At 35.6% G+C, this 26,861-nt stretch overlaps 1 long non-coding RNA gene across 1 annotated transcript; it reads left to right on the top strand.

Moving 5' to 3' along the window:
* On the top strand, positions 1-24,424 carry LOC131167648 (uncharacterized). Its single transcript, XR_009140126.1, has 2 exons — positions 1-127; positions 23,992-24,424. It is a non-coding gene; the product is annotated as an uncharacterized LOC131167648 (long non-coding RNA).
* Positions 24,425-26,861: the final 2,437 nt, after the last annotated feature.

The raw sequence follows: 26,861 nt of genomic DNA, 5'->3' as shown, positions 1-26,861 counted from the left end.
GTGATAGTGGGCATTTTCGTCCTCTCGTTTTATTCTCTCACCGTTCTTCTTCCGCTTACCGAGCACCGAAGGCGAAGCGCCCTGTAGAGGAACGACGAAGTCGCAGTTGGCGGAGGATGAAAACAAGGTCCGTTTCCTTGATTTGTAATCTTTTGTTGGAGAGGACTTTTGTTTTTTTTCTTGATTCTTTACTCCATAGCCATCAGTTATCATTCTCATGATCTCATCTTCATACATTATCAGTTTCTTTATTTTTTTTTCTGCATGTAGTTTTTACTAGTATTAGAGTTTTTAGAATCTTCTGAATTTTTATTTCTGATTTGTGGTTGTGGCATTTGCTCTTCTTTTAGAAATTAGGATTTTCAGATATTTATACTATTAGAGAGGGATAATTTTTGCCGGAGCAGCTAAAGAGCCGTCTCAGTTAAGCAAACCGAACCATGACCTTTTCACTAATAAAATATTTTCAAAAAATCTTAATGCATACTTATCAAACAATCCATTACACATGGTTCTAGTAGGTGAATAGAACCAAAAGGATCTCAAAAGCATGAAGAAATAATAAAAGCAGTGCCCAAATTCTGAGGTTTGTTATGTAAACAAGTCTCCAGGGCAAGAATGGACCCATATTAGTATATCCACTTCCTTTAAGTGGTCATGTATTAAAAGAGAGTGTAAACATAAGGCAAAATTAGTGACACATTAAGGCAAGAGAGAGAGTGAATCCTTTATAAAAAAACATATCTCATAGCTCATCAAATTAAAAAAGATAACTGACGCTTAGGCATAATGGTCTCAACAAGGTCTTTTTTATATATATATATATATATATATATATTTTTTTTTAATTGAGAGTAATAACTACTTGGATCGTGTTTTGACTGATGAGTACAGATCTATATATGTTTGACATATTTCCATTCAATAATTGTAGCATTATAGATGCGTGACATTTAATGATACCATAATTATATTATATTAGACTTGAAAGTAAATGGGTACAATGAAAGGAAGGGACGAGAGTGTTGAAAAAATAGTTAGAATAGGTGCAAGATGTTTATCCAATGAATTTTAAACACACCGTACATGATAGAATTATTGTATATTTGTATTATATCATACTTAAATGGATACAATGAAGGGATGCCTTAAAAGATTGTGAATTGAATAGGTGCATTATTTAGACTGCATGTGAAACACATGTCCATTCTTTATTGGTGGCCCAATTGAAAAGATACCTTTTCAATAGATGTCAACACACACAGTACTATTATATTATATAAGGCTTGAAGGGATACAGGTCAAGAGTGTGTTGATGATTAGGTACAAGTACAATGTTTAGACTATTTGTGACAACACATTTCCATTATTCTTTCTTGTTATAGTATAGATATCCAGGGCTTGTAGAATCTTCAGCTGTAGTTCCAAACTTTGCTATTTGAAGTTTGAGGTTGCATAGTTTCGCTCATTTTCTAGTCAAAATTGAAATGATTTGCTGAAAGAATTTTCTGGAATTTTGACTATTTTGCATTTTGGAATTTATTATTGTGGAGTTGGTTTTATGTAGTCATAATTAAATATTGGATACATTAGTATTAAAATGTGTATATAACCAATAAAAAGCCATTTTTTTTTTTTTTTGGGTGGGGGAGGAATTAATCTGTCATGATCTCTATTTCTGATTTTTGGCTTATGATATTTGGGTCATGTTAGGGTGATTTTACCAAAAAATTATAATTCTTGCAATTCCACTACCAAGTGCTTGTCTATACAAACAAGTGGGAAGATGCAAAAATAGTAAAAAAAAAACCAAAAGGCTTATTTATATGGAGTTGATCAAACCAAGTTGAAACCCTGAAAAAAACCCACACTCACTGAAGGGATTAGTCAACTCACCAAGATATAGGAAAACCATCATCTTAGAGATACTGTATAGAGCAGGAATAGTTCATCACTAAGATTGCATTTGGTTGGGGAGAAGTGGAGATAAAGGAAAAGAAACTAATAGGAGAGATTGAGAGAAGAGAAGAGAAGAGAAGAGAAGAGAAGAGAAAGTAGTTTCTCTCTTGTATTTTTGGTTGAACCAGAGAAAAATCTGAAGAAATCTATTTTTTCCTATTTGGTTAATCTAATGGGAGAGAAGAAAAAAGCTGTATATAGTCATTTTGTAAGAGAAGTGTAGGATAAAGTGTATAAGACACTTTTAAAAGAAAAACTTATAACAACATGTTGTGCTTCTATTTAAGTCCTTTATATGAATTTGCCATAAAAAGTGATCATCATTCTCTTTGCTAATCGTTCCAAGAGCTTTAGTAATTTGCATTCCTGGCACTCCAGTTGCATGTTTGGACTTGGTTGCATGAAATAAATCTCAATATTATGGAGTCCCTTAACATTGCTGCAAATGTGAACTTTTCTTGATGGGCTTGCTCAAGATGCTCTTGCGTCAAACCGAAGAAATTAACCTATGAATTTCGCCTTTGTAGTTTCTTTTCTTTTGGAAATATGTTGGGAAAATTTGAACTTACCTACTTCATCAGTTCGTCCATTATGTAATTGGCCTATCTATTGTCAATGTAGCCAGCAATAATAAGCTTCCTGATAAACCACAACAAGATCGCAACTGAAAGGATCATACAGCAAAGCAAGGAGCATCATTCTAATCACTTATGTAAGAACCTTCCTTTTGAATGCTGCCATTTGTAACCTTTGATGTTAATATCAAAGGAATTAGAAAGAAATGAATTATCCCCACACTCCCACTGCAAGGGGTCACAAAAGAAAAGTTCTTCATTAAGTTTTCAGTTTGCTCTGGACTATGAGAATCACCATTATCTGCGACATAGAGTCATAATTGTGTTTGGCTTTTGACAATCGCATGGAATTGAATTTCCTACTCTTCATTGTTGATACCTCACAATTTTCCCATCTCAAACTGCCCAAATAATGAGAAGATGAACCATTTCTTGATTCATGTCCTATAGCATGGTGAAAAGGATTAATATCATCTTCATCACATTGGAAGAAATATATGTTTTGAACCATTCTTTTCATTCACATTGATTTTCACAATGATAAGTGTACTTGGAGGCATTCAATTTGCCTTCTCAGCCCATCCCTTTCCAAGACACAAAGAGCTCTCTCAACCATTTGGATACGATGACCCGACAATGATGATCCTAGTTATTGTATTTGATGATCTTCTTGACCATCTACATGTTGCAATGCTATATCTTATAAAATTGATTTGCAAGGTTATCACCAAGTCAAATAAGACCTTGATGTGAGTAGGAGACACTTTTTTATGAACATCATGGAAACTAATGTGTTGGAATCGAAGCGGCAAAAACTCTTTATCTTGATGATGATGATTTTGGTTCCATTTGAATAGTGTGTTCCATGGTTCAATTGGGCATTTCTTCTAGAAAAATGATTTCCTAAATGACTTGTGCGTTCCACCATGTTCTTTGGGTTAGGCTGTCATAATTGTCATTACATAAGTTCATGGAGGATGTCTTGGTGGATGTTGTTGATGGGGATAGAACTCTTGTTCTTGTTCAAAAAACTTTCTTTTCGCCTAAGATGAATAAATATGCCATGCATTTTGTTGATCATTATGTGATTTTTTGTAGAACAAAAATCCATTAATAGAATATATGTTTGTATACCCTACTTCAGTACCATAGTCTCCTTAAGATGTTAGCATGGATTTCATTGTGGGGTTGCCTCAAACTCAATAGAACAAGTCCATGCTGGTTATCATTGGCACATTCTTTGAATGGCTTGTTTCATCCCTTGTAACAAAACATTAGGTGCATAATGTTGCTTATCTTTACTTTTGTCAGTTTTGTGAGGCAGTTTGACTCCATGAACTTCCTGAAGTCTATTACTTCAAATTTAAACTTGAAGTTTGCGTGCGACTTTTTGGGGGACACTCATTTTGAAACTTGGGATTAATATATGTTGGCCCGGTTGAATGTCTAGAGGGGGGGGGGGTGAATAGACTTTCTTCACGGATGTGCTAACTTTCTACAACCACAAAAACCTTACCAAGAGCAAGTGTATAAAGTTGTAGTGTAAAGATGCAGGAAATTACTATAACAATATAAATGAGATATGAGAGAAGAAAAGTTGAACACAAAGATATTTACGTGGTTCGGCACCCCGCCTACGTTCACGCCTTGAGACCGACTCAAGGATTCCCAAAATCCACTATAATCCTCCTTTGGGCGGAGAAGCCAATACACAGTAGCTCACAAAGAGCTTCAACAAGGTGCTCACTTAGAGACACCCAATAATAGCTCACAAAGAGTCTTTCTTTACAAGAAGTAGAAGAGAAATAAATGTAAACTTGAATACTCCCTTTGAGCTGATTACAACAACAAAATCGTTACTCAATGTCCTCTTGTCAATAGAGTAGAAGCAAGACTAAGAGCAGCAAGAAGAGGACAAGTGAATGTATGAGCAAACCCTAGAAATAACAACACCAATGAATGATCTTCTTACAATATCAACTTTCTTGGGTAAGGAATAAATGTTATTTACTCCTATTTAAACACCAAATGGGCGAGGGGAATGCTAGAGAGCCGTTGGGCATTTATGAATATGAGACAAGGGTCAAACTAGCCGTTCTGCAGCATTTAATGTTCGTTGTTACTCAACGTTCGTCGACGAAGCCTTAACTTCGTTGGCGAGCTCTTCAGTAAATTCATCGACGAAGCCCTGTGTTCGTCGACGAGTTGCTGGTTCTGAATTCAGGTGCCTTTGGGCGGAGAAGCCAATACACAGTAGCTCACAAAGAGCTTCAACAAGGTGCTCACTTAGAGACACCCAATAATAGCTCACAAAGAGTCTTTCTTTACAAGAAGTAGAAGAGAAATAAATGTAAACTTGAATACTCCCTTTGAGCTGATTACAACAACAAAATCGTTACTCAATGTCCTCTTGTCAATAGAGTAGAAGCAAGACTAAGAGCAGCAAGAAGAGGACAAGTGAATGTATGAGCAAACCCTAGAAATAACAACACCAATGAATGATCTTCTTACAATATCAACTTTCTTGGGTAAGGAATAAATGTTATTTACTCCTATTTAAACACCAAATGGGCGAGGGGAATGCTAGAGAGCCGTTGGGCATTTATGAATATGAGACAAGGGTCAAACTAGCCGTTCTGCAGCATTTAATGTTCGTTGTTACTCAACGTTCGTCGACGAAGCCTTAACTTCGTTGGCGAGCTCTTCAGTAAATTCATCGACGAAGCCCTGTGTTCGTCGACGAGTTGCTGGTTCTGAATTCAGGTGCCTTTCGGTATATTTTCGTCGACGAGAACCCTGTGTTCGTCGACGAGTTCTTCATGCCATTCGTCAACGACGCCCTGTGTTCGTCGACGAGTTGTGGCTCTGAATTCAGATGCCCCTCGGTGTATTTTCGTCGACGAGAACCCTATGTTCGTCGACGAAGTTTGTGTTACACTCTTCAACGAAGCCCTATGTTCGTCGACGAGTTCCTTCTACTTAGGACTTGTTCTTTAATTTCTATGAAGGTCCTTGTTCATTTGGGGGGTTTCTTTACACACTTTAAAATAACTTTACTTGTATTTTGTTGTGTGTGTGTGATACGCCCATTTCTTGCTCTTAGTTTTGAGTTTTACTCTATATACAAGATGATCTCTCTCTTATTCTCACACTCATCCTTCAGATGACTTTGTATATTTGTGTATCGTCCATGAATGCGTTGAGAGGCTTGTGCTTTTGGTCATGGCATGGGTTGCTTTGATTGTTTGTTGGTTCAGGTTCCGTTCTATATAGCTGAACATGACTTAGAGACAAACGTTAGTAGCCTTAAGAGCAGCTAATGGGTTTTATCATCAAAACACGGTAGGAATGAAAGACCCTTAACTACTTGGTCTAACAATATCCAATTCAATATGAGGAGTTTGGGCAATCTTTTTAGGAGTTTGGTAAAAAAGAATATTATAGAGTGGGATCTTCTTTTAACTTTTTCTAAATTCATATATAATTGGTCCTCTAGCCAAACTGCTGGTTATAGTCTTTCTTGTTGTTTTTTATGGTGAATATCACTGTTAATGATTATTTAGTCTTTAGCATATGTGTAAGAGTTTTGTTAGTAATAAGTGTGAGCAAGGTCTTAAATTTCGATTTTGACTTAAATTTCGAAGCTCTAAAGTACGGAAATTTCGACGAAAATTTGGATTTCGATGTCAATTTCGATTTTGATTTGAAAAAATAACGGAAATTAGTAGTAAATGATAGAATTCTTTGCGAAACTTTAGAAATGGTTAACACACAATTGTTAGCTTTGAGGCAATCCCAAGAGGGGGGGTGAATTGGTATTTAAAAAATTTTATCCCCTAGGTTAATCCACGAACAGCAGTATTGCACAAGCCTAAGGTCAATTTAGTGCATGTAAAATAAATCAATGTAAATATACAACGGAATTTAAATTGCAATAGAAATTTAACCATGCATGCACAATAAAGTAGTAAAGGAGACGACTCCAAAAATGTTATCGAGGTTCGGCAAATTGCCTTCGTCCCCACCTGGGCTAACAAGCACAAGGATTACCACTATAGGCTCACTTAACGGGTGGAGCGGTACCTAAACAATCAGGTCAATTAGTACAGGGCTGACCTCAACCTTTTACAACCAATCCTTACCGGGTTGGATTACCGCCCCCTTAGGCCATGCCTGAAATACAACATATTTCTCAATAAAATTTGCGTACAACAAATATGCTTTTCAACTAAGCAGATTATGTACTAATGTAATCAATACACTACCGAATGAGATAAGCTCTGTGTAGCCTTAGTGTCTACTCTCAAAATTAATGTCAATAATGCAATCAGTATGTGAGAGTGTAAGTGATAGGATCTTTGTGTCAAAATAATATTCTCAATCACAATGCACTAGCAAAGATCGCAAGTATACTTCAAATATCTCAACAAAAGTTTTTATCAAAATAAACCACAAGAGATGTTCAACAATGGTTTGTAAAATATTTATTTGATTTTTGTATTAAAATGATAATCTCAATCAAAAGTATAGCAACAAAGATCTTTTAGCACTCAAGCAAATATCTCAAAATATATATTTCTCAAATATAAGCACAAGAGATATTTTGAAAATGATTTGTAAAATATTTTAGCAATCAAAATCCAATGTGAACTCCTTGAGTATTGCAATGACAATGCAAAACTTAAAGGCTTAATTATGTATTTCGAAGGAAGATTTATTAACAAAGTCTCCTAAGGAAACTTAAAGCTTTGCTCTCAAATAAAATAATCTTAATCAATTAAGAATAAGAGAGAGCTTAAGCCTATGGGAAAAACACTCAAGCACACTTATAAAGAGATTTAAGCAATAAAATTTAGTGAGAACGAGTGTAGGAGGCTTAAAAATGGAAGTAGAATTTTTTGAATTTTAGAGGATTTTTGCTAATTAAGATTGCTAATCCTTGACTAATTTTTGCAAATGAGGGGGTATATATAGGATTCCCCAAAATTATAACCGTTCAGGACATATTAGTCATTTTAGGAAAAGTTTAACTTAGGTTAGTAAAAATAAAAATGTTTTTAACCTTGGTAAAATTCACCAACCGGAGAGCTCCGATCGACCGAACTTGAGGTTCGGTTGACAGAGTGGTTGGATTTGGTTGACCGGGAGAATTTTGAACTGAGAGTTCGGTCGACTGTACTGAGGGTTTCAAAGGCGATTTTTTCAATTCCATGCGGTTTGGTCGACCAGATGATTTTGAACTAGGTAGTTCAGTCGACCGAGCGGTTGGCATTTCCTACGTGGCGGTTTGGTCGACCAGGGCGTTGCCCATATAATTCTAATCGGTAAACCGAGGGGTCAACTTGTTTACCCAGGAAGGTTTGGTCGACTTGGGCATTGCTATATGCATCTGGTTGGTCGACCGAGGGGTGAACTTGTTGACTCGGTGGGGGTTCGGTCGACCGAGGATCTTAGTATTACTGAGTTCGGTCGACCGAACATGCCATCCTTGGGCATTTTGGTCCTATTCCACTTATAATGTTGTCCTTATACATATAATTATTAATTTTAAGGCAATAGGTAACATTTTCATGCATAATAGTGTCCTATGACCAGTCTAAGGTCTTTAAGAGCCGACTGAAAAAAAATCCGGCATCGGTCATTTGAGCTTATTTACCCTATTATGCATGTAATGCATTAATTATTACAGACTATTGAGCTTTAATTATTACAGACCCGAATAACAACTTAATTAAATTACAATGAATAAACATTCTGGATCTTTGTCTTCTTTAAGCCCATGTGCGTGCACCATATGATACTTTCGATTGGTCCTACACACAAACTCATCAACCATTAAATACCAGAGTATTGGTCATAATCAAAACGGGATATGACCTATAAGGTCAACAACAATAATATAAGTTTTAGGACTAATATATTACAAATTAAATACATTTATGTTTTGTATAAGGTGGAAAAGTTGTAAAAAAGTATGTGTATCAAACATATTTGTAAGATAACGTACATTAAACATATTCAGTTAATACAAATGAAATTCATAAATCATTTAAATATTATTTATTTATACAAATAATGATAATTTAGACATGAATGGTTAAATAAAATGTTACTGTAAGTTTATTTTTTCATATAATTTCAAAAACACTTGTATAATCTTATGTTTTGATAAAATAAATAAAATAAATTAATATATAAATTTCACTTCACTCTTAAATTTCTCATTTGAATTATGACGAAATTTCATCGTATAGTTAAAATTTCGACTAGTTTCATTAAAATTTTGAGATTTCAATAAATTTTGGATGATTCGTTGAGATTTCAATGGAAATTATGCAAGACTTAAATCGATTGCCATTTCGATTTCGAGGGTGACGGAAATCAGAAATTTCAACGGAATATAAGACCATGAGTGTTAGTAAGGGTATTGTGGTCATTCCAATTGTACTTACGTATATTATAAACATAGGGCGAGACCTATCATTGAGTTTAGGTCTTCCATTTTACCCAATTACTCAACATGGTATTCGAACGTGAATCAAACTAAATCCTACTCTCCTCAGCCATCGCCGGAAAACACCATTCCCACGGCTGTCCTTCCTAGATTCACCTCCATCCCATATTATTTCACAAAACCAACCATACACCCATAAACAGACCCCCCTGCGGATGACTCACCCCATAAAACCCCATCGCCGGAGGAGCCCCTGCGCCCCCCACACGCTGGCGTGTGAGTAAATTTCCGGCCACTTTTTTCTTATTCTTTTTTTCCTCTGCTATGCTCTGACTCCTTCTCTAGACTATATTATCAAGCTGTTAGGTTTATTTTTTGCTGAAAAATTCAACCTTTTCCGACTGCAGCTGTGGCATTCGTTAATGTTTGTTCAAGGCTTGTGAAGGCTTCTTTGTGAGTTTTTTGGAGTCGTGGCAGCATACATATGTTCAGTTGTGAGGCTGTGGCAGTGCTATATCCGTCCGTGAGTTGTTCACCTCGTCCATGGCAGTGTGGCACCCAAGGAATGGTTGTTTGATGCTTTGTGAAGCTTTTTATATCTAATTCCTTCCATATGCCAAAGTATCAAGCTGTTGGGTATGTGTTTTTGCTCCAAGATCCAATCTTTGTTGTGACAATGCACTCATGGTAATTCATTAGTTGTTGTTCGGTGTTAGTAACGGTCATTGGTGACCTTCTCGGGGCAGTGGCAGTGCGCATAAGTTGTCCTTTTTTTTAAAGCTGTGGCATTGTTGCTTTCTTGGTGCTGCTTCTGAGGTAGTTGGTGATTTGTTCATGGTAGTTTCGGTGGTTTACCTCTCCAATTGTTCCAGTGCCGAGTGTTGCTTTCTTGGGGCTGCGTGTTAGTTTCTTGGTGCTATGGCAGCCTTGTGTTGATTTATTTGTGGCTTGTTCATGGTGCATCACCTTGTTCGTGGTTGTTCCAATTGTTCTAGTAATTAATCTTATGATCATTTATTTGAGTTTGTGAATGTTGGAATGGCGTTTGCAAATCCCAAAAGTATGATTCCTTCATCAGTCACTTGTTTGAGTGAACTGCGTACTATAACTATATCAGACGAGGAGTATTTCAGGTTTCTACAATATCAATTGTCTCAACAAGCATCTTATCACATTGCTTCTTTTGCCTAGAAAGGTAATCATACAGTCTACATGTCATTTGGTATCCTTCCTACCAGTCCTTGGATTATTGATTCTGCTGTCACTGACCATATAACAGGTGCAACCAACTTCTTTTTTGATTTCCATTATCCTAAAAATCTTCCTCAAGTTACCCTTGTTGATGGGTCCACTATTGTTGTTAAGGGGATAGGAATAGTAAACCCTACTCCTTCTATCTCTCTTTCTTCTGCTTTAGACATTCCTAAATCTCCTTTCAATCTTATGTTAGTTAGTAAGCTTACAAAGTCACTAAATTTTTTTATCACATTCCTTCCTGATTACGTGATTATTCAGGATCGAAAGACAAGAAAGAAAATTGGCACAGAATGTGAGGCTCATGGACTTTTTAACTTTGAGTTGCCTTCTCCACCCATTGCCTGCACAATCGCCGCTACACCACTTCAAATCAATTGTCGTCTTGGTCATCCATCCTTGGACAAGTTGAAACAGCTAGTTCCTATATTGAGTTTTGTGTCTAATCTTGAGTGTGAGTCTTGTCAATTGGGCAAGCATCATCGTGTTCCCTTTGCTTCCTGGGTCAACAAATGGGTGGTTAGTCCTTTCATGCTTGTCCATTCTGATATTTGGGGTCCTAGTCATGTGACATCGAAGTTGGGGTTTTGGTACTTTGTTACATTTGTTGATAATTATTGTAGGATGACTTGGTTATATTTAATGAAAGATCGTTCCAAGTTGTTTGATATCTTTTGTGCTTTCTGTTCCCAAATAAAGACTTAATTTGACAATACTTCGTAGTGATAATGCTAAGAAGTACTTCAGTACCCAATTTAGTGCTTATATGACTAACTTTGGCATGATCCATCTGTCCTCTTATGCTGGCACTCCACAATAAAATGGAGTTGCAGAGCGGAAAAATAGACATTCTTGAAGTCACTCGTACCCTATTGTATCAAGTGAATGTTCCTAGAGTCTTTTGGAGCGATGTTGTGCTCACAACTTGCTCCCTCATCAATAAAATGCCATCCTCTGTTCTTGGTGGTAAAATTCCATATTCAGTTATTTTTCCTAAGGCTCCTTCATTCTCCCTTCCTCGTATATTTGGTTGTGTTTCCTTTGCCCATTAGTTATCTCCAAGAATGGATAAGTTGGATCCTTGTGCTATCAAATGTATTTTTCTAGGCTATTCCTATACTCAAAAGGGATATCGATGTTATAGTCCTACTTTACATCGATTACTATACCATCGATTCTTTCTCTGTTGATGACACCTTTTTTTGAGTCTACACCATACTACTTTGATTCCTTGAGTTCTATTGACCTTGATGAGTCACTCCCTCTGCCTTGCCTTCCAGAGCCAAACCTAGTATCTATGCCCAATCCTCCTACATCTTCATCCAGTTTGAGTCCTTCTCGTCGCTTGAATCATCCCAATTTGTAGGTATACACATGGAGACTCAAGAGGGAAGTGCCTTTTCCAGCTTCTACTACTATGCCTTTAGTTCCCTCGTCGAATGATCTTATTTCTTGTGATGTTGATACTCCAATAGCTGTTAGAAAACGTAATTGCACTTGTATCCAACATCTGATCTCTAATTTTGTTTGTTATGATTTCTTGTCACCCTCTTATTATTGTTTTTTTAGTACTCTATCTTCTGTTGCTCTTCCAAGATCTATTTCTAAAGCCCTATCCCATTTTGGGTGGAGGATGGCAATGGTTGAAGAGATGCACGCACTACATGATAATGATACTTGGGATTTGGTACCTCTTCTTCCTGATAAGTCTTTGGTTGGTTGTTGTTGGGTGTACAATGTGTCTTTTAGCATTATTATTATTATGTGTTAGAATTTTGTTAGTAATAAGTGTGTGTTAGTAAGGATATTTTAGTCATTCCAATTGTACTTACATATATTATAAATAGAGGGAGAGACCTATCATTGAGTTTGGGTCTTCCATTTTACCCAATTACTCAACAGTCGCTTGAATCCATTGGTTTGACTCCACTCCTGATAAAGCAATATTTAGTGGAGATGCTGAAGAACATGCTCTGTTCATCAAGATGGTGCATGAGCAGTTTTGAGATTACAGTGTTAAGCAAAATGAAAAGTATAGTGCACAAGCTACTAGGCATAAAACTAGTTGCTTTCAAGGAGAGAAATTTTGTTTGAATGTATTTGAGAAGGAAATTATTTTTAGGCAAAAGGCATTCCGAGCTTTTGCCTAGCTCTGGTTTCCTTTTCAAAATACTTGAGCATACTGGACAAAATGCATACAAAATGGTGTTTTTGTTATTTTCATTATTCAAGATTTGTCTCTTTATCATCGAGATGAAGACCACAAGGACTTGAGGGCAAGTTCTCCTCAATTGAGGAAGATTGATGCAGGAGTTATAAAATAAAAGCTCAAAATCCCGGCCCTACTGAATCCTAAGTCCAATGCTTTGTGGAATCCAATAGGATAATTCTGAGTCCAATCAGACTTGGTGTGGTTCCCTCATTTTAATCATCAAATGAGATGTCATTTAACAACTTAATGATTTCAATTCCCGAAGCATCAATTGGAGTGCAATTTTTAGTATGCTAGCATTTAATTTGTGGTCAAAAGAGTCTTTGTAAGTATAGTAGTCATTTTTTAACTTGGAAAAATTTATTTTCCACATTTTCATTGCTTGCCAAAATTATATATACATACATACATACATATATATATATATATATATATAATTCCCATTGTTGTAATCAAGAGAATCAAAATGTTATTTTGAATGAAATTGTAGCTTTTGGCTTCCCTCTGGTTCTGTATCTCTTTGGTGGATTTCATTGAGTGATCGATGATGAACTATCTTCTTGATCTCTATCTCTAAGGCATTGATTTTTTGTATTATCCAAACTTTTAACTTTTCTTCTTTACTTTTGTTCTTGTTTGATTCCCAACTGATCCAGTACCAAGATCTGCTTCAGGTTATTCTGATTTTGTTGTAGGAAATTTATTCACCTGACCTATGAAGAAAAATGGTTTGTGGTAGACAATTCAGGGCATTGACAATAGGAAGCCTTTGAGACAATATTTTGATAATAAAATCAAAAGCCATCTCACTTTTTCCCAAAAAAATTGTATGAAGGAGATTTCCGAGTGCATGATTGCATGCCTTGGTCCCTGGGTGAGTAGTTTTTGACATATTGATCAAATGAGTGCTGTTGTGAAATTTCATTTTTACCCAAGCTGAGCATGTGTTATCTTTGCACCTGATTAGGGTGAGTAGTTTATTGAAATTGTTAGGATTAGGAGTGATGTTTCTGTAATTTAGGAATTATTATAATTAAAATCAGATATATGGGGAACACTATGCTGCTTATTCCTTTCCATCTCTCTCAGATCCCTCCTTTCTCACTTCTGGTTCTTTCTCTCTGCTTATTTTCTTTCTGCTTATTGTGTTGTAGGCACCCTAGCATTTCTGAACTGTCTGCATTTATAGGTTCGGGTACAATGGTAGGGGAAAGGCTTGGGCATTTTGACTATTATGACACCATGAAGATTGTAATGATGAGGTTTGAAGCATATTAAAGCAAGATCATAGTTATGGTTTCACCAGTCTAGGGATTTCTGGAGAGACCATGGTCTTAAATTTCCATGAAATTGTTGAAATTTCTGCCGAAACTTTTTACTTCCATTTCCCTTGAAATAGAAAGGGTAGTCAATTTCTATTTTACAAAATTTCTGTCCAAATTTGGATAAATCATCCGAAATGTATAGAAATTGAAATTTCAGCAACATTTGTCAAAATTTTAACAATAAAATGAAATTTCCTTGAAATTCAAATTGAGATTTCTTATAGGAAGGATATGAATTATAGCTTTCAGAGTTTTGAAATTATATGAAAAAAAAAAAAAATACTAAACTTAGATATTAGCTACAATATTTTATTTGACCTGTTATGTATAAGTTATCTGTATTTGTATAATAAATAATATTTAACTGAATTATGAATTTGATTTATATTACAACAGCAACAATAACAAGCTCAAGTCCCACTAAGTGGGGTTGGCTATATGACTCCTCATAAGCCAATTCACTCAATCAAGAGTATTTAGTCGATTAACGTAAGAGCTGTTAAGTCTTTCCTCACAACCTCATTCCAAGTTGTTTAGGTCTACCTCTCCCTGTTCTAGTACCATTAACAATAACTAGTTTGCTCCTCACCAATGCAATACTTGGCCTACATTTCAAATGCCCAAACCATGTAAGTAGTCCCTCCCTTATCTTATCTTCAACCCTTGTTATGCCGAACTTACAGTGGATATATTCATTCCTACATTTATCCTTTAATTTAATACTCACCCACCTTCGCATGTACATTTCGGTTACTTTTACTTTTTGGATATGTTGTTTCTTAGTTGCGCAGAATTCTGATCCATATGGCATTCCTGGTGTTATCGCTGTCCTATAGAAGTTTCCTTTTTGTTTAAATGGTATTCTATGATCGCATAACACACCCAAAGCACTCCATTTTATCCACCCTACTTTAATCCTATGTACAAGATCCTCTTCAATTTCTCCCTTCACTTGCATAATAGATCAAAGATATCTAGGCTTTTATCTAGTTGGTTGCCCTTGATAGAATTAATACCAATAAGGCCTTTAAAGGCTCTATCTCCAGCCGTCTGTGTGCTTTGTTTTAACTGTTCAAAATTTGCATTGCTTTTGTTTATGCATTGTGATTATGCTTGGAGGGTGGCGAATTAGCTATTTGGTAGTTTAGGCGAATGTTGGGTGAGTTAAAAGGCAGTGGAGGACTTTTTGGCAGTTTCTTATGTTGGTTTTGGAAGGAGAAAGGAAGGATAGAGCTCTGGAAATGTGCCTTTTTTTTTTGGCAGTATTTTGGGGTTTGTGGATGGAGCATAATGCGTGTATTTTTCTAGGGAAGAAATCGTTGCTTTTGCTAGTTTGGGAAAAGATACATTATTTGGCTTCTCTTTGGTTTGTGGGGCAGGTGAATATTAAGGGGGTGAGCTTTTCTGATATTCAGCACGATTGACGTTATGTGTTGGATTGTTAGTTTGTGTAGGTTTTATTTTGTCTTTTTTTTTTAGTTTTTTGGTTCTTTTCTTTGTTTTTTATCTGGATTTTCCCAGGCTCTGTTAAAGAGATATGTTATTCTCTTGGCTGTATATTCTTAATCTATTAATGAAATTCTTTGTTTACTATTTAATATATATATATGTATATATATATATCCAAGATATCAAAATCTATTAGCACCATTGATTTCTTGATTTTCAAGTTTAATTTTATCTTTGGTACTCCTCCTTACATGGCTGAATTTACAGTTCATATATTCTGTCTTGTTTCTACTCATGCTAAAGCCTTTATACTCTAAAGCAGTTCTCTGAAGTTTTAAATTAGATTCTAACCCACTCGTACTTTCATCAAACAAAATAATATCATTTGCAAACAATAAATACCATGGGATCTCGTTTTGGATATGTTTAATGTGATTATTATATTACATTTATTGCACCTTATCCCCACATACTTGTCCTTGATGTATTTATTTATAATATTTAAGTTCTGAATCTTGCATTATCATGTCTATTGATAATATCTAAAGTTACATAAAAAATCCATGCTTTACTACAAATTTTCTTCATTTCTTAAAATCATCAAAATTGAGTTTAACATAAAAAAATCTCCATTGAGATTTTCATGCTTTAAAAGCCTTGAAATTGTAGTCGAAATTGAGATTGAAGACCCTGGGTGAGACTGAGAGTAAGATCGTTGCAAATCCGTCTCTGGCTAGACACATTGCTTCTTTTATCAATGGTGGTTTGCTCCAAGCAGGATCACTATGTTGCCTGGATATTTCCTAGCTGGAGTTGTCAAAAATTTTTGAGATGAGTTTTTGGTGGATAGGAGGCAGGGGGATGATTTTGTTTCATAATTAGAACCCAAGCAATTTTTTTATAAGGGCATTTTTTATGTTACAAATGTGCCAAAGCTAGATCAGGCAGACTATATATTAGCATGCAGTTGTTTTGGGATTGAATGTGAGCTGGTCATGATTGTGGGCTGATATCGAATTGATCCCTGCACTAACAAGGATACTAAGTAGTAAATGGTTTTGTCAAAAATTAACATCATTATTGGAAAAACCCTGTTTTTAATGCAGCAATGGATTGTGTTTTAAGGCCAAAATATTGACCTCCCTTAAGTTTTGACAAAAAGATGTGGCCTCCCTCACATTTAAGAAATTCCACAAATCTCACTTCACATTTAGTTTTTAGTACCATTTATTATCCTTATACTTATCTTTTTACTTTAGTGATTGATGAACTTATTAGGAATATCCCAAATGAGATCCCTTAGTGTATGTTGTTTGCAAATGATATTGTGTTGATTGATGGAAATAGGAATGGAGTTAAATCTAAGTTAGAACTTTGGAGAACTGCATTAGAGTCCAAAGGTTCTAGGATAAGTAGGAATAAGACAGAATATGTGAAAAGTAATTTCAATAATGTAAGGAGTAGTGGAGAGAAGATTAAACTTTTATAATCAAGAAATTATTAGCACTTATAAATTTCAAAATCTTGGATCTATTATGCAAGCAGAAGAGAAAATTGAAGAAGATGTAATACATAAAATTTAGAAAGTTGGGTAAAATGGAGGAGTGTGTCAAGCGTATTATGTGATTGTAGAATACCCTTAAAATTAAAAGGTAAGTTTTAGAAGACGGCTATAAGGTCGACTATGCTTTATGGTTCCAAATGTTGGGTAATTAAAAAACAAGTACGAAAAGTAGAAGTTGCCGAAATGCAAATGTTAAGGTGGATGAGTAATATAACATTAAAAGATAAACTAACAAATGAGCACATATGCAATAATTTAGGCATAGCACCAGTCGAAGACAAGATAAGGGAGGGGCAACTTAGATGGTTGGTCATTTGAAATAAAGACCTAGTACAACACCTATGAGGAGTGAGTAGTTATTGTTTCTGGCATGAAGAGGGATAGGGTTAGGCCTAAAAGAACTTGGAATGAAGTAGTAAGGAAAGATTTAATAGCCCTTAATCTAGTAGAGGAAAATGCTCTCGATTGGGTGAATTGGAAAAACAGAAATCTTGTAGCAGACCAGTTAATGGGACTTAAGTTTTTGTTGTTGTTCCTTCATGGCATGAGCAGAATGCCCAAAATGTGTCCATGGTTGTTGCAGTTCCTGTAGAAGAGTGATGTCAACTCAAGCCTTAGGAGGTCGCCTGAGCACCCACAGAAGGGGTAGAGCTAGGCTTAAGCAATTTCCTAGTTATCCTCAGTGTGAGATTCTTCAAAGTCTACGTCATCATGATAAATCGATGGATGTTGATTGTCTAGATCAAGTTGGCATCTTGGTTTACAAACCCATAACCCATGCTAGCCTGCATCACCAGTACTCTCACATCCTTGGGTTTCACCAATCCTGAAATGAAATTAAACTAGTTGACCTCTGTTCTCTCTTTGATCCCTCTATGTTCGTTCATCTTGAAGCCCTGTCTCCTTTTCCATGTTGGGCATGGGGTACCACAGTTAATGATTGTAGCTGCAATGGCCAGTCAGAAGTGATAATGCCGTTCTCTTTGCTTGCAAGTGTTTCGCAGTGAAATGGTGAAAGGGCAATTGGTATAATTTTGGGTAGCCAGCAGCGTCTCTTGATAATGGAATCGCACGGGTGAATAAAAAATGTCGTTTTCTATAATTACTTGATAAATGTCTCAGTCTAAAAAGGATCTTGTCAGAGCTTTATTTTGTATAAGGGTACAATGGCAAAAAACAAAATCTAAGCACACACCATTTTTTGGATATCACTGATAGAGGAGGCTAGTGGAATTTTTAACATGTCTGGAAGTTTCTGCTGCCTTAACAAAATTCTGTAGAAGTCAATATATTTTGCCCTAAATTTAATTAGTGACTAGCTGAGTCAGGAGACTTTGGGGTTCAGATTGTGTCGATTCAGAAAGTTTATAATGTCATTTGTTGGCAGTCAAATCTCTAAGAAGTTGGCAAAAAAATAAAAAAATTAGATACAAAAGATAGCCCTATTAAATCATGTTTTGAACCTTTTAAAGAGCTAATATGTTATCAGGGGAAAAAAATGGCAGCGAAATAATAGAACTGATGGTCAAGTGAAATGTGAATCCAAAGTGTTGGTTTGTAATAATTTTCACGAGGTAGATTATTATATTCTAGGGATCCAATTAGATGTGAAATCTAGGGATCTCTTTTTCATGGTTGTAGTAGGGGTTCTCTTTTCGTTATAACTTATAATGTTTTTCCTTTTTCCCATTTTAAAGTGTTTCTTAGTCATCCAATAAGAATTAAGAGTATTGATGGTTTTCAATGACCAAAAGATAACAAAGAATAAAGGAAAATGCTACTTATACTCTAAATTCCCACTCAAAACTCGTACTCACTAATATGGCTGTTGATGTGTTATTTCACATTATTTATTAAACTTCAATTTTTATTAAAAATCCTGACCTTAAGAAATTTGCAATCCATGATAGAATGCCACATTTGTAAGTAAAGAAATGGATTATTATTGCATTGCTCATGAAATAATTGTAATCAATACTTCATAATGTTTGCAATTTTTGTGTTAGATCTGAAGATTCTTGACATAACTACATGGATCTATAATATGGAAAAACAAAGTGTGGATCCTATGAATATAAAGGAAAGTAGTTGGACCAAAATATAGATTTGATTTTACTTTTCTAAGTGATATAGTATGATGCCTTCTTCTTCCATTCAAAATATGAATGTCATGTGAAAGAACTTGCTACTCAATCTAATGAGTTAAAGTAAGAAGGTTATGCTGTTTTAAAATTAAATTGTGTTATTTTAGCTAACATACATGTGAATGTATGTGCTTGTGCCTCATGTATATATGTGTGTGTGTGCTTGCGTGTGTACATATGCATGTATTTATGTATCATTCAACTTCTTGACCCAATGATAAGTGTGTTACACTTGAACCTGAAGTTCACAGGTTCAAGTCACAAAAACACCTTCTCCCGTTGTCAAGGTAAGGCTACATACATCATGCCCTCCCAGCCCCCTGATAGCATCGGAGTTTGTGCATTGGGTGTTGCATTTTGCATTTTTTTATTCAACTTATTGCATAAATCACGAGGCATTAATATATTCCATTCCTGCCCACAAGCCTCCCCGAGGTATTAAGACATGTTCAAATTTAGAGAAAGCATGGTGAATGATAGCTTTATTACTTGCTAGAAGAACTATCTTGCATTTGTGAAATACATTTACCAACTACATATGATTTGTGGGTCAATAGGCCTTGACCCAATGGTAAGGGCATTGCACCCAAACCTAAAGGTCATAGGTTCAAGTAAAGGAAATAGCCTCACTAAATATGGGGCAAGGCTGTATAACATATACATCATTTCCTTCCCACATCCTTGATATGGATGGGAATATTGTGTATTGTGTACTGGACATTGCTTTTTTTTCTTTCTCTTTCTTTTTTCTTTTTCCCTTTTTCTAAATACATGACGTCAAACTACTTCGATGATCAAAATTTTATTCTAAGTGGTAGAACTGTCTTATTTATAACTTCAGAGTTATGCCTAGTCATAAAATTAAACTGACTGAATTGTAAATTAAGAAAAAGAAAATCATGTTAAAGGCCAAATTAAATAAAACAAGTTTATTAGTTAGATAACGTATTTGATCATGATGTGTAATCATTTTTGTAGTTAGTTTTAATCTTCATTAGGGACACAGATCCTGCATATGAAGTAGGTTTTGATATTTGTTGTTTGAACAGGACTTTGGTGCACGGAGTGACGAACACAATTTTTTTCCAATGGGGGCCAAAGAAATATATTAGTTATAAAAATTAAAATAATTTTATATTTTACATGAAATTAAAATGTATATTAACACTCATGTAACACATTACAATTGTTTCAAATAAACTTATTTTTCTTTTAAAATGAGCTAAAAGAAACACTTCCTAGCATCTCATTATAATTAATTTGCCTCATTTTATTTATTTTACATAAAAGTACTAGGTGTTTCATGTTTATTGCCTTCATGAGTGGGGGCATAGTAGTGTTTTTAGTGAGGATAAGCCTTTAATTTACCAAACAGTCCTTTTCATTTTTAAAATTTCAGTGGGGACATCTGGCCCCATTTGGTTATATGTGGGTCTGCTGCTGAATGCACGTGATGCATGACAAGAAGTTGGACCATGGGAAAACCCTTGTTGGAGACTAATTCAGACGAATTGGGTCAAGGGATTGTTGGCTTTAGTTAATAGTTGATTGTGTGTTTAGTTTGACTAGTATAGGAGGATTATGCGTATTTGGGGGCTTGTTTGTAGTGCTTGTGTATTTTTAGTATATGTGTCATTTCTTTTGTTAGAGGCTTTCTTATAAATGGTGTGCAAAGGCTATCTAGGAGATGGTTATTGTTCAACTTGAGTTGAGATTAATGTGTTTTCTCCCCTAGTCTACCCCCACTCTTTTTTCTTCTTTCTCCTCCTCCTCCTCCCCCTTCCCCTCTCCCCTCAATTTCTTCTAAATTGTCCCTCAGCAGCAGATCCTTGATGCTGTCCTGCATGATCGAATTTGAATTGAGATTAACATGTGTTCTTTCCCCCAAATTGATCTCCTTCTTCACCCTCTATTCTCCTTCTCCTTCCCCTCTCTCCTCAGTTTCTTCTAAATTCTCCCATGGCAACATATCCTTGGAGCTGTGTCCTGCATCATTTGGTACCAAATCACAACCACAACTCCGTTCTTCCAATTTCAGCACCGCCCCCCCCCCCCCGGGGGCGGCATTTTCCTTCCAATCATTCTTTCTCTACCTCCTTTCTTCTCGTCCTTCTTCCCTTCTCTTCAGTTCAGTTCTGCTCTTTGCTGCTCAGCAGCATTCTTTATGTTCCTCTTCACCTTCTCTTCCTTTCTCCTCTTATTTCTAATTATCTCTCTCTCTCTCTCTCTCTCTCTCTCTCTCTCTCTCTGATTTCTAATCTTCTCTCTCAGAGTCTCTGATTTCTAATTTTCTTCCTTTATTCTTTCTCCTTTGTTCTGTGTAAATATTTTTCTGTTTTCTTCTCTTCTGCCTTTTTCTCTTCTTCTTCTTATTCTTTTCTCTTTTTCATTCTTTTTCTCTTTCTTAATTCTCTCTCTCTCTCTCTCTCTCTCTCTCTCTCTAACTTTCTATCCCTATCCTACATCAATTATCAGTCCTAGATTTTGGGGGGAAAGAAACTACAACTTCCAAGCTAATTACAATCAACAAACAACAACATCAAGCCTTAAGTCCCATTAAGTGGGGTAAGTTATATGAATCCTTTTTCGCTAGCTCACACGATTGAGGGCATTATCCTCAACTAATTTAAGAGCTGTTAAATCCTGCAATCACTACCTCATTCCAAGTTATTTTAGGTCAACCCCTACCTCTTCTAGTAACATTAACAATAACTAATTCACTCCTCCTCATTGGTGCACTACTTGGCTTGCATTTCAAATGCCCAAACCATCTAAGCATCCCCTCCCATTTCTTATCTTCTATCGGTGCTATGCCTAACTTATTGCTAATATGGTCATTCCTTAATTTATCCTTTAATATTACACTGGTCATCCACCTTAGCATTCACATTTCAGCGACTTTTACTTTTTGAATATATTGTTTCTTAGTTGCCCAACATTCTTATCCATATAGCATGGCTAGTCTAGGCTAATTATAATTGTGCCCTCAAATTTTGAATGCCACTTTGCATGAGTTATTTTGCAGTACCATCACTACCATTTGAAACAAAAACTTCCAAAAAGCCTTGCACAAAAATTTCTTCTCCATCTGATAAGCAGTGTGGCTTCATGCGCCTTCTGAAAAATTTCCTTGCCGACCCCCTTTGAAATCCCTTTGTGGCATTTTCTTTTCATACCACCACCACCACCTCTGGACTCACCATCCCTTAATCTACTAGCACTATTTCATCACCAATGACACGCACGCCCCATGTGCCGGCAACATGCGTAAGGAAAACTGCCAATCTCTCCTATATTCTCCAATTTCACAATAAATTTGTCCAGTCCAACTGCGAGATTTTGGGTTTTTTCCAAGACATTTTAATCTGTAGCATGATATTTTGAATGCAAACTTGATACATAGCAAGCAAGCACAATTTGATATAAGAAGTTGGAAATTGTTACTGCTAGAGTCAAGAATCAGGTTTCATTGCTTCATTTTGTGAATTTTCTAACCCTGTGTTTCAGGATATGGATTTCAGGCCTTGGATTTGGATCTAAATGAATTTGGAAAAATTGCAATACAAAATTGTATTCAGTTTCTTTTAAATCTTCATAATCCAAATTCACAAATCCAAATCCAAATCCAAACATTGAAATTAATGCTCCCAAAGATTACCTAAGTGACTGTGTTTTTGTTCTACATGTGCTATTCACGACTAAAGGTGGATTAGAGATGGTTCTTGAAAAGGGATACCATCTTTCAAATTTCAGGCGCAATTTCAAGCATTTTCAAACCTTTCTCAAGTGTGAAGAAAATGTTTGCAAAATCATCATTGACGGAAGATGCCCCATCAATGTGGTTTCTATAAATGGGGTCACTCATATGCAACTTCATTTGGAACCTTGTCCAAAACATTATGAGATATCATGGACTGATAATACTACTTATCATGTATGTGAAAGATGTTTTGTTTCTATCCAAATGGGTGACTATTTTGATATTGCTTGGTGTGATATCATACCCATGAATATTGGTCATGTAGCCCTTCATTCTCCTTGGTTGGATGATTTGGGTGTGACTCAAGTATGTGAGAACACATTTCTTTCACTATGATAAGAAGATCATTTTTGAAGCCCACTCTACCAACCAACCAAGACAAAGAATCAAAAATTGTTGATTATGTCAAAGTTAACTTGAAGACACTACTAGCAAGGAAATGCTTGTGTTTGAAGACATCTGAAGTCTTTCAACATTCCTGTTATTGAGTTTGTCATTCCCAATGCATTCATTGATGCCAATTCTCAAGTCTATGGTGCTACCAAAGGAATTTCTTGCATCACTCAAGCATCCGCTTTCAAAGAGTCCAAGTTTGCTTCTTACTTCTGACTACTCCAAGATTTAAAATTCAAGGCCAATTTTTTCCCAATTGGGGGTGATTTGATGTAGGACAAGAAGTGTGACCATGGGAAAACCTTTCTTGAAGATTGATTCAGAAGAATTGGGTCAAGGGATTGTTGGGTTTAGTTAATAGTATATTGGGTGTTTAGTTTGATTAGTGTAGGAATATGTTTATTTGAGGATGTGTTTGTAATATGTGTAGTTTAGGGGTATGTTTGTAATTTCATATTGCTTAAAGGATATAGTTGTAATTTCGTGTTAAAGGCTTTCTTATAAATAGTGTGTGAAATCCATGTAAGAGGTGGTTATTGTTGAACTTGAATTGAGATTAACGTGTGTTCTTGTTCTCCCTAGTGTATCTCCTTCTACCTCCTCTCTTCTTCTTCCTTCTTATTCTTCCCCTTCCCCTTACCCTCTCTTTCCTCTGGCAGCAGATCCTTGATGATGTTATGCATCAGTGTGTGGCACATATGAAACACTATTGTACCTGTATGTGTATTTATATTTTAGATATTTATGATGCAATGTTATGCAATATCTTCTAAAGTTAGCGTGTCAGTGTGTTAGGCTGTATCTCTTCTGATTGCTTACCTTTTGGTTCTGGTTACTTTTTTTGAATAAAATCCCATGCTAGTGTGAATTCTAAAATTTATTTATTCATTGAATTTTTTCAGGCTTCCTGCAAGTTTCATTGCGGAGATATTGAGGCATGCACCTGCTCACTTTCTAAGGCTTTTTGAGGATATAAATTCAAGTGTCTGATTATATGGGTGATAATTTGCAACAATTGTGTTGCCATTTTTCTATCCTTTATTGATTGATTCTTGTCTTTTAATTTCAGCTCAGACTAGTCTTGACTACCATAAACTTTCATTGTATTTAATTCACATTTACAAGCTTGCTAACACTTGTACATTCATGCATCTGTGTGTACATATACAAATATGTTGCCAGCACATATGCATACTTGTTGGTATCTGTACATACATATGTTCACGATACATCCATATGCAAGTTTCATGTACATGCATATAAGTGAATGATTTCTTGAAAGAATTATTTTCTCTCCATCAGTTGAAAGTGATGTCAAGTTTTATTTCTTCAAAATCAGCTCAGTGAGCCTTTTTATATTGAATTGATCAAGGATGCTTTATGTTTTTCATTTTAAAATCATTGCGAGGGCTTCTAAATAACTGTGCGTGTTAAAATTATGATCAGAGGAAGTGACTATTCTTTGACATTGTTTAAAGAAATGTCTGGTCTTCTCTGTGGCCTGTGCTGCTTAATATCTTGTTTAGTGCATGTCTTCGCCTAGAAATCGTAACTAGAGAACAATTTTAAGAATTTGGCCTCTTTAAAGTTTTGTATACTAGGAAGCCTATAAATCAGCTTATGTCGTGGGTTTTCAGGTGGGTGGGTTTGGGTCTTGCTGTTGATCTCTACAGTGAGTGCTATGAGGTACTAAAAAAGAGCCCAATCTGTTGAGGTTTCACAAGTTCAGTTTACTAGAAGTTATTTTTAATTTTTTAAAAGAACAGAAAAAATCATTGATGCAAGAATAAAGAAAATTACAGTGGGAGGAGGATAAGGTATCCTCCAAAGAAATAAAAAAGAGTTACATCGACACTGCCTTCCAATACCTATGGACGTTGGACTGAAAGATCCTCAAAAACCCCAAAAGAATGAGCTCGAGAAAAAAGCAAAATAAATAAATAAATGACTTTCTTCCAAAGTGAGTTCAGAGAAGTCTTCTGATCTTTGAAAATTCTAGCATTCCTTCAAGCTATAGTGTCCACAATGTAGCAAAAACTGCACAATTCCAAGAAGTCCTACTTCTGTCCTTTCCAAAACCACAAAAGTTCACCACTATAAAATCGTGAACAATCTGCAGAGCCACCAAAATCTCACGATTCTCACCAAAGCTGGAAAACAAGTTCCACAAAATCCTAGCCACCCCACAATCAAGGAACTTTTAATTTGATTTGGGGTGTTGCATGATTGACATACACATCAAATTCGAGAGATGTTTATAGGACTAACCATGCACCATGGTACCTAATGTGAGGTATGCTTGTCTCAAAAACAGGAAAAATAAATAAATAAATAAATGGATAGACATAAAAGAGTGTGATTTAGTTGAAAGGATCTAGATAGAGGGGAATAGAATAGTGTGCTGACCCAAATGGGAACAGAGGGCGACATAGTACTGCTTTCTATGAAATTTCTGGGAGTACTTGAGTTGATATTAATATATACATGCATTCATACATATATATATACATATATATATATGTCTGAAGGAAACTGTTAGCAACACTTGGTGTTCAAATCCTTCGTGCAAATAATGCTTTTCTTGGTGTTCAAAGAAAAAATATGTAAAAATATTGCATGTGGCCAATATTCTAGCATAAGATTTGAAGATGCAATAAAATTGGAAAAGAAGAATGCAAATGTTTGTAAGTCATCTTACCAGCACCATCACTGGGGCTTTGGCGCAAAGCCCCGTGTGAGACGTCCCGCCCCCACTGAAAGTGGGGGAAGATTAGAAGTATCTGACCACATTCTGAGTTGATTCTAAATATTGATATTTGGATCTTCAGATGTTTATATTTTTTTTTTTTTTTCTAAAAAAAAAAAAAAAAAAAAAACAACAAAAAAAAAAAAATGCAAAATATGCCTCTTCAGTCTTCAATTATTTCTAGAAAATTATTGTCCAGAAAATAGAATATGTGATTTGTTCTCAAATAAGATATATATTTTCTAAATTATAGAAAAGCATATAAAAATACACACACACACACACACATATATATATATATATAAGAGTCTCCCCGAGCCACAAGGCTCCCCCGCTTCGTGAGGGTGGGGGGAAGGGCCATCACAGTGTATGCAACCTTACTCCTGCTTTAATGCTGAGAGGTAGTTTCCTTCGATTTGAACTCATGACAAATCAATCACAAAAGAGCAATCTTACTTGATCCAAGGCCAGTCCTCATATATATATATATATATATATATAAAATCTAATATTCAAATTTTAAATTTTTAGTATGAAGTTGTTTACTGGTAAAAATGGAATCTGAGTCATTGAAATTTAAATATTAACTCCATCTAGCTTTTCAAGCGGCAATTTATTTAACTTTTATGTGAAATCTCTCCCCCTTTAAAGCTGTGAAACTGAAGCCAATTGGGAATCATGCTTTGAATTATTTGAATTAGGTGCGTCATTTTCTCAATTATGATTTGGCTCGTCATTTTGACATCCTTGAACCAATTATCCCCTCACCCCACCCACTCCCCCTCTAGCCTGGCCAGCTGCTTTTCTCTCTGAGACACGCAGAGAGTTAATGTAATGCATCTGCCTACATTCCATGTGCCATCAGCCATTCACAGGCTTTTGCAACTAACTTAGATTGACAGAATGATACTGACGGAAATAAAGAAACTGCAGATAAAGCATGATCCTATGCATTAATGGCTGTCCACAAGAGGCAAGGTATAAATATTTTTTCTTGATCCTATCTTTTAACAGTGTCATAAATCC

Source organism: Malania oleifera, chromosome 11, assembly GCF_029873635.1.
Source record: "Malania oleifera isolate guangnan ecotype guangnan chromosome 11, ASM2987363v1, whole genome shotgun sequence".
Taxonomy (NCBI): Eukaryota; Viridiplantae; Streptophyta; class Magnoliopsida; order Santalales; family Ximeniaceae; genus Malania; species Malania oleifera.
Note: the sequence above shows the minus strand (reverse complement) of the source record. Positions and strands in the feature narration are given on the sequence as shown.